We start from the raw sequence: 9793 nt of genomic DNA on the forward strand, positions 1-9793 counted from the left end.
TGTAGTGGTTAAGAGCAGTGGACTCTAATCTGGTGAACTGAGTTGGTTTCCCCACTCCTACACACGAAGCCAGCTGGGTGACCTTGAGCTAGACACACTCTCTCAGCCCCACCTACCTCACAGGGTGTCTGTTGTGGGGAGGGGAAGATGATTGTAATTCGGTTTGATTCTTCCTTGAGTGGTAGAGAAAGTTGGCTTATAAAAACCACCTCTTCTTCTTCTTCTTCTTCTACTTGCCACTGGTACACATCCTTGAATGCAAAACTAGAGCATCGAGCAGAAGGAATGGTGTAGAAACCAGGGGAACAATACCTCTTGTTCCGATTTCCAATTTGCCTGGTCAGTAGCAAGACCCAGCATTGTCTTTAAGACTCTGTAAGGGTTTCCTTCTCACTTTAGTGCTTCAGGTAGTAGCTCTACAGAATTTATTTCCTGTCTTTGCAGTCTTCTTTGGTTCCAGCTCCCTGTCTCATACGCTCTCTCAGCCTAACCTACCTCACAAGTCTGTTGTGATTTAGATCTCCTTTGGGCAAAGAGGTGAGGCATACATAGCTAAACCAAAATAATTGGCGCTGTAAAATCTAGTAGCAAGATTGTGGTAGGACTGGCTACTCCCTTATGAACCTATCTGATCACTATGGTAATCTTTAGAGGTCCTCCTTCAGGTGCCCCCACCTTCTGAGATTAGGTGGGTGGCCACCAGGAGAGGGCCTTCTTGGTTGTGGCACCAGAGCTCTGAAACTCTTTCCAAAGTGAAGAGTTTTTTGTTTGTTTGTTTCACTTGGCATTCCTGCAGTGATCCTCCCTCCCTCCCTCCCCAGGGTTTTAACTGTTGTTTTTAACTTTTGTATTTATTTTAACTTTGGTTGTAAATGGTTTCAATGCTGGATTTTTTGTGTTGGTTTTTATCGGCATTTAAGATGAAATTTCAATTTGTATGTTTGAATTTGTTAGCCGCCTTGAGGGCAGAAAGGTGAGGTAAAATAAACAAATAGGCATCTGGCTGTTTAAAATTCATAGCAAGCTATCCCTTGACTGGGGGCAAGTCTGTGGTTGTGTTCCCCTTGTATCCTTGAGAAGAAGAAGAAGAAAGAGGAGGAGGAGGAGGAGAAGAAGAAAAGGAAGAGGAGGAGGAGGAGGAGAGTTCGGAGAGAACTGTGACTAGCCCAAGGTCACCCAGCAGGCTTCCCGTGTAGGAGTGGGGAAACCAACCCAGTTCACCAGATTAGAGCCCGCCACTCATGTGGAGGAGTGGGGAATCAAATCCGGTTCTCCAGATTAGAGTCCACCACTCCCAACCACTACACCGTGCTGGCTCTCAACAAAGAGTTAAACGTGTCGAACTGGAGGAGGAGGAGGTTTTTATATGCAGATTTTCTCTGCCTTTTAAGGAGAATCAAACTGGCTTACAATCTTCTTCCCTTCCTCTCCCCTTGTGAATTCGGTAGGGCTGAGAGAGCTCTAAGAGAGCTGTGACTAGCCCAAGGTTACCAAGCTGGCTTCATGTGTACAAGTGGGGAAACCAACCCGGTTCACCAGATTAGCATCTGCCGCTCATGTGGAGGAGTGGGGACTCAAACCCGGTTCTCCAGATTAGAGTCCACCACTCTTAACCACTTCACAATGCTGTGTGCCCCCCCCCCCCATTACTTTTTTCTGGAACTTGTTGTTTCTCCACACAGGAGCTGATGGATCTTGGCCACCAGGCCCTTAAAGTCCATTGCAAACTCTCTTGCTTTCTAAGCATCTCAGGGAGGCTCACCTGAAATGCTTCATTGCTGGAAAATGCTCCTTGAATGTCTATTTAGTTGATTCAACATCTCTGTATTCTATTTTGGACATCAAGCGTTCCAATACCATGGTGGCTTCCTTTGACCCTCTGCCTACCTGATTCACTATGGTAAAAATACATCAACTTATCTTTTGTCATTTGAATGAATTTTTGCAGTGTTTGCCATTTCACAGAAGGAAAACTATCAATTGGACCAGATATAATTTCAGAAAATATTCATGCAGAAGATATTTTTAGACAGTGCTTTTGGGTCAGACAAAGCAGCCGAGTTTGCAAAAGGAGCAGCTGTATGCAGTGAATGGCGTTCCTGGTTTATACTCTCCTGTTCTGTCATATCACAACTCTCAGCCTTAAAAGAAATCCCTGAGTTCCTCTTCTGTACCAGTTCGTGCAAATCGATTTTTCCCTGCCAGGATAAGTTAGAATGAAATTTGCATTCTCCATGCAAAGAAAGTAATGACATGGTTTTCCCTTTTTGTCCCCTCTTTAAAAGCCCAGTTTTGGCGAAGAGCTGGATTTGGAAACAGGGGAAATAAATATCCTTTTACAGGAACATCTCTTTTGCAAGTCAAAGAAAATTTATATCTCTACATACCAGAGGCAAGAACTGAGTTGAGCCATTGTCTGAGTGGAGTCTTTGTGGCTGGTCCAGATTTTGGGTAGAAACATTGTGTTCTGCAGAGGATGATTTCCTTGGAACAGTGTTGGGATTGTTCATGGGGCAACCAGACAAAACCAGACAAAAGTCTTGGATGAGTAATTCTCAGCCAAGACTTTGCACCAGTTACAACCCACTGGGTGTAGTCCTTCTCTGTGTGGAATCTGTGACCTCATGTAGAAGGATTCCCGGGCTCTGTTTCTTCCTGTTCTTACCTTCTCAAATGCCAATTGAAGATCGTGAGTTGTACCTCTATCCCATTTGGCCTTCACACTCAGTTTTCTTTATTTTATTTACTTTATAGCCCACTTTTCTCACTGAGGAGAGGGGAGGTGGCATGGTATAGCCCGATCTCACCAGATCTCAGAAGCTAAGCAGGGTTGGTACTTGGATGGGAGACCACCAAGGAAGACTCTGCAGAGGAACCCATGAAGCTGCCTTATACTGAATCAGACCCTTGGCCCATCAACGTAAGTATTGTCTACTCAGACTGGCAGTGGCTCTCCAGGTCTCAGGTACAGGTCTCTCACATCACCTATTTGCCTAGTCCCTTTAACTGGAGATGCTGGGGATTGAACCTGGGACCTTCTACAAGCCAAGCAGATGTTCTACCACTTAAGAAAGGCAATGGCAAACCACCTCTGCTTCTCACTTGTTTTGAAAGCCCCTTGATGGCACTTATGTATGTTTCTCACTGAGACTCCAGGAGGATTACACAGTGCAAGTCCATGCAATCAATATAGGATTGCAGCAGACTGGAGCAAGGTATGAAGTTCAGTGCTCACAGCAGCGAGGAAGCTTATGTACACACGAAGGTACCTTATACTGAGTATGAGCTTCTACACCATGGCTCAGTTTTAAAGTATCTACTTTGTATGCAGAAAGTCCCAGTTCCCAGTAGCTCCAGCTAAAATGGATCAGGTAGTAAGTGATGGGAAAGATTTCTGCCTGAGAGCTGCTGTCACTAAAACAGACAAAGGCTAAACATGATAGACCAATATGCTGACTCAATATAAGGCAGATTCGTGCATGTTCAAGCTTCCAGTCACCTTTCTGGATCCAGCTTGAGCCAAGGACTCCACCCTTCTTGCAAGTTGTAACTTCCAGGCTTGGGAGGCAGATCTTAATGGGCAGGCTGGGCAGTACAGCCTTGAGGACTGTATATGTTAGAAGGGGGGGTTAAAAGCATCTTTTAAACTCAACGCTTTGTCCAGGCGTTGTCAAACCCATAAGAACATAAAAAAACCATGCAGGATCAGACCAAGGTCCATCAAGTCCAGCAGTCTGTTCACACAGTGGCCAACCAGATGACTCTTGGAAGCCCATAAACAAGATGACTGCAGCAGCATCCTGCCTGTGTCCCACAGCACCATCTCCCTCTCCTAGTGCCACCCTCCCCTTCCCTTCTGTGTTTTGTCCCTTGTGTGTGTGTAGAGTGCCGTCAAGTTGTAGCCAACCTAGGGCAACCCAGGAGGGGTTTCAAGGCAAGAGACTAACAGAAATGGTTTGCCATTGCATAATGACCCTGCTATTCCTTGGTGGTCTCCCATCCTAGTACAAACCAGGGCCGACCCCGCTTAGCTCCTGAGATCTGACGAGATCAGGCTAGCCTGGGCCGTCCAGGTCAGGGTGTTTTGTCTCTTAGCATGTGTCTTATTCTCATTTTGGTGTAGTGCTTGCTACCAGTAATGTAACTTTTAAATTGATGTGAGCTACTTTGTGAACCTTTTTATTATTTGAGAAGAGGGACAACAGCATAAAATGTGCCCTGGCCTTTCAGCACCACGGACAGCAGCCACACCCTTTTTTGCACTAAGAGTGGAACTTTTTGTTGTGTGTAGTTTTGGGGGTTATTCTTTCCAACTTTGTGCCTTAACAGAATTCAGCGGCTAGGGCTGTGATCTTAAGGGCAATAAAGGTTCAGAGGGAAGAGGAGTTGTTTAACCCTTTCCCCGCATACAGTTGTCTTGCAAAAATTGCCTCCTTCCCCCAAACTGCTTTTACCCACACTGAGGAAAGGGATCCTAGACTTAGAAGGCTGTCTCATTTAATGCAACCACCAGAGTTCGATCGCCATGCAAAGAATTTCTCAGCATTACCTCAAATGATATGGCACATGCTTTTTCTTGAATCCAAGTCAGCTACCAGGCATCAAATTTTGAAATATGAAATGATGGACAGGAATGTGTGATCCAGTCTAAAACCATTCACTACTCCTTTGTAAGAAGCCCTGATACTATTGCAAACAAATGTATTAACCACCTATGCTGTACTTCTTTTTGTGCCTGTAATCAAAAGGAAAAGGAAAAAGTATGTATGTATGTGTGTGTGTGTGTGTATGTGTGTGTATGTATATGTATATATGTATGTCTGTATATATTTATTTATATATAAGAATTTATAACAAAAGCCCTCGACCATTAGTGCTTTTTTTTTGTTTTGTTGTTGTTTTGTTTGCTTTATGTATTTATGTGTTCTTGTGTTTGTGAACTGTGATTGTATTTATTTCTGTTAATAAAATTTATTTAATTTTTTTTAAATGGACCTCTGTAAGCAATGGGACTAATTCTTAGAGATTTTCTAGCCCCTTAATCATCAGTTATTAATGCATCTCTCATTTCTGCTTTTATCTTCCTTTGGGGTAATGATTATGAGTAAAATGCAACTTTTGTTGGGATATCACTAACTCTTTCCTATTCAGATAACTAATCCAGTTACAGTGTATGCTATAATTTGTTGCCTTGGACTCTATGCGGCACTTACCTTTTGCTATCTTGGTCTTCAGGTACCACACTAGGATGGCCAGGGGCTCTTAAATGGAAGAAGAGTCTTTTAAAAGACAAAAATGGAGAGTGTCTAAGTCCAGAGAACTAGATATATCTCTAATTCATATTTTGTAAGGGGCATCAAAAATAATCCTATAGGGGCAGGTGAAATAAATCTGGAGATCTGTCTTCCTCCTTAGAGACTAGTGGCTTGGGACCATGTCTATCTGACTAAAGGCCACATCCCCCCATGGTAGAACACGATACCTTTTTTTTTTTTTAACCACAACTAGTACAACTAAAACTGTCTACTTAGGCTTAACATCTTCCATGAAGTTTGTGCTGTATTGCTCTGAGGAAATGTGGATGTTATGTAAAGAGCTTCATGAATAGATCTCCTGTGGGGTTTTTTAAAGAGCAAATAGCTGTTGCTAATCCATCACTTCTCTCTGTAGGAACATCCCAATGTGGGGGATAATTTAAAACTCTACTATGCTATGTGGCTGCTTGCTCTGTCCCTTTGATAGAGCCTCAGCTTTAAAACTTAGGGTCAGAACTTCTAATGGTGTCCTCTTTAAATATTTTCCAGAAACAAGCTGTTCATCTTTTTTTTTGTTTATAATCTGCTTTTCTATTAAAAGGACTCAGTGATGCACAATAAAATAATAAAAAGGCAACAATTCAATAAAGAGAAGGCACAAAACTACATCCAAAGCCAGCCAGCAGCATAAGAACCAACTGAAAACTGATTCAGCAGCCTATAATAGGAACCTGAGACTTCTCCGATGAGAACAAAGCCTTTCAAACATTGATTGCAAAACAGAACAGAAACCGAATAAAAACCCAAAGCATGCATCGAGATAATTTTACAAGGAACTTTGGGAATAATTAAGAGCAGGATCCTGGGCTAACAGTTGTTTTGAAAGCTGCGTAGCATGAGGAGAACTGTTCACTCTTTAATATGCTTCGAAACATTCATTTTTCTAAGCCCTGGCTCAATAGAATGGGAATGTTAACTTGCCTGGAGTGTAAACAACACAAATAGCTTTTGTTGAAAGGAGAAAGGAGCAGCGATCCCAGGGCCAGGAAGAAAGTCAGCACCCAGTGTTCTGCTGCAGGCTTTGTCCGTCTTCTTGTTAAGTTCGTGCCCTAAGAGATAACGAAGCTGCCTCACCATTGCAAAGAGTCATTTATACTATTTACCTTAACAACCTCGTTTGTTATCCTAGCTTGCCTGTTTACTGCTGAGATGCCATCCTTCCTTGCTTTGGGCTCATTTCTTTTTAAAAAATGTCCCTTTGTATTGGCCTTTAGGCAACTACAATAAGCAAAATGGCTCAGTCGTAGAGCATCTGCTTAGCATCCAGGAGGTCCCAGGTTCAATCCCTGGCACTCTCCGTTAAAAGGATCATAGGATCATAGAGTTGGAAGGGACCACCAGGGTCATCTAGTCCAACCCCCTGCAAAATGCAGGAAATTCCCAACTACCTCCCCCACACACCCCCAGTGACCCTTACTTTAGGCCCAGAAGATGGCCTGGATGCCCTCCCTCTCATGAACTGCCTAAGGTCATAGAATCAGCATTGCTGACAGATGGCCATCTAGCCTCTGCTTAAAAACCTCCAGGGAAGGAGTGCTCACCACTTCCCGAGGAAGCCTGTTCCACTGAGAAACCGATCTAACTGTTAGAAAATTCTTCCTAATTTATAGGCAGAAACTCTTTTGATTTAATTTCAACCCATTGGGTCTGGTCCGACTGATCAGGAAGCAGGATATGCGAAAGACCTCTACCAGAGATCCTGGAGATTTGCTGCCAGTCAGAGTAGACAAGTCTGGCATTGGTCAACCAGCGGTCTGTCTGACTCAGCATTAGGCAACTTATGTATTCCAACTTCCTGTACATTTCACAGTGGCTGAAGGAATGTTAATTTTAAATTGCTGCTTTTAATTCCATCGACGTTTTGTCTGCGTTAAACTGCTTTTCAGATTTTGCCTCGGCTAGCTGAAGCCTCCCTAGTTGGAAGGAGAGGATAGCTGCCTCTTTTTATTACAGGAAAGTTGTCCTGTGTTTTGACACATCCAGTCACATTCATTATGTCACTTACGCAGTGCTTCATCAGTCACTGTTCTCCGGAAATCTTATCAAGTCCTCTTGTAATTTCTCAAATGCAAAGATTCTCCGAGCTGTAATGATTAATGACATCATCAAGGTTGCCCAGTCCCTGGAAGAGCTTGGATGAAGGCCAATTTGCACTACTGTTTGTGACACAGTCAAACCCAAACGGACATGTCCATGAATTTGTGCATGCTGAACTTGACTTTTCAATGATTCAACATGTGCCAAGGTTGAGATTCAACATCAAATATGAAATGCTTTGGAAGGGGATAGGAGAAGGACATGTTAACTAGATTTTTCACTGAGATGTAGTTAAAGCAGCGACATTCAAGTTGAATATGACAGCTGCATGAAACCGGATCCAGAAATTCTGGTGGCTGTTGCCATACATACCATGCTTTGGTTAAGTCATGCTTACAAGTCATACTTGTATGAATGAGGGCTGTGCTTCTTTTGATGACCTTCAGCTCTGTAGTATTTTACTTTTGTGTGCCAAACCATCTCTTCAGACTAAATGATCTACATTTTCACTTGTGAAATACTCAAGTAACTTTTTGCGCAGCATTATGACTACAAAATACATAATGCAGTGTGACTGAAAGGGAAGAAAATCACATGCATTAAAACATCTGCAGCTTTTAATGGCATGAACTGTTGCCATTTTTTATTGAATGGTTCCACTCCAGGCAGGTTTTTCTGGGAGCATGGTGGGGTTAGAAGAGGCGAAGGGGAGGGGAAAGTAAGGGCTAGTCTTGTGGTTTCTCCGACGCTTCCGCTCCTTGCAGTTAGGTGCCTGCCATGCCATTCTCCATCAGCCACAACCTCTTGAATATGAAATATTCCATGGAGGACAAGTATCCAGACCTGAGTGCCCACAACAATCAAAAAATTGGAAGAGATATCTTGCTAGGTGGATACCTGGGATGTCAGCATAACTTTCAGGCTTCTGGACAAACAGTATGAAGTTTGTGAGATTATTTTGTAAGAGACTACAATAATTATTTATATATATGTATATATAGTCTCATACGCCTCCTTCTCACTTGCCATACCTCCTCTTTAATCTATGGCAGGCTTTTCTGTTCAGCCATTTCATGTGTCACAGATGTATGTACTCTCCAGTTTGTGGACTCCTACAGAAGAAGAAGCTGTTCTCATTTCTAATAAACTTCCTATTCATTGACATTGTAGGTCTGTTCTCTCAAGAGACACTGTGGAGTGTCAGTCTTGGAGAAAAAAATCCTGCACTCGTTTAAGGCAATAGAGCATTGAAGAAGGACTCTTATTAACCCAGATACAGTACAACTGGGAAATGTGGGTTTTGTTCTTACGTTCATTTGTATATTTAAAATTTGTCACGGCCTGTAGCTAAACAATATGGTTTTGATTGATATTTAAAGGAATACCAAAACCACCATGAAACACAACGTTAGATGGGCATGTTGGATAGAAAATTGTGTCTTCAGGCAGTTTTTTCCTCGCTGAATCACAGGCCCTGAGCCCATGTCATTCATGCATAATGCAACGACTTATTCCAGCATCCATCAGATATGGGGCTTGCAGAATTGCAAGTGAATAGCACTTCTAAATTAATGTCCGAAGCAAAGATTCTCAGATCTTACCTGCATCAAGGTTTGTGAACTTCAGAGGTAATCGGAGGCTTCAGGAACTCCATGCGCCGAGAGACTCTTGTGGATTGGAAATGGGGACAGCGTGTCCAAGACGCACTCATACTAGGACAATCTGACAAATGTTCAAATTGTTTGGTAATGTTTTTAAGACACAAATCGACCATGCAACTCTTCATAAAGAATCAAACCATAATTTGATATACCTATCATAAGAAGAAGAGGAATAATAATAATAATAAGTTGGTTTTTATATGCCCACTTTCTATATCACTTAAGGGAGAATCAAACCAGCTTACAATCACCTACTCTTCCCCTCTCCACAACAGACACCCTGTGAGGTAGGTGGCGCTGAGAGAGCTAGCCCAAGGTCACACAGCTGGCTTCATGTGTAGGAGTGGAGAAACCAACCCAGTTCACCAGATTAGAGTCTGCAGCTTATATGGAGAAGTGGGGAATAGGCTTAGTTATCTTATAGCACTTCATAATTGCTCCCAGGGGAGTGTTTTGTTTCAAACAGATGTAAGCTAATGTAGTAACAAGGTGTTAAGGTCGGTCTTATATGTGAGAGAGGAAAGCAATGGCAAGCCACCTCTGCTTAATCACTTGCCTTGAAAACCCCACCAGAGGTCGCGATAAGTTTATATCCAGTAAGTTTATATATAGTCATGGACCTTACCTGGACGGCCTAGACTAGCCCAGTCTCATCAGATCTTGGCAGCTAAGCAAGGTCAGCTCTAGTTAGTATTTGGATGGGAGACCCCCCCCCCTCCAAGGAAGTCCAGGTTTGCTACGCAGAGGGCAAATCACCTCTGTTCCCGTCTGGCCTTGAAA

This window comes from Euleptes europaea, chromosome 14 (genome assembly GCF_029931775.1).
Source record: "Euleptes europaea isolate rEulEur1 chromosome 14, rEulEur1.hap1, whole genome shotgun sequence".
Classification (NCBI taxonomy): domain Eukaryota; kingdom Metazoa; phylum Chordata; class Lepidosauria; order Squamata; family Sphaerodactylidae; genus Euleptes; species Euleptes europaea.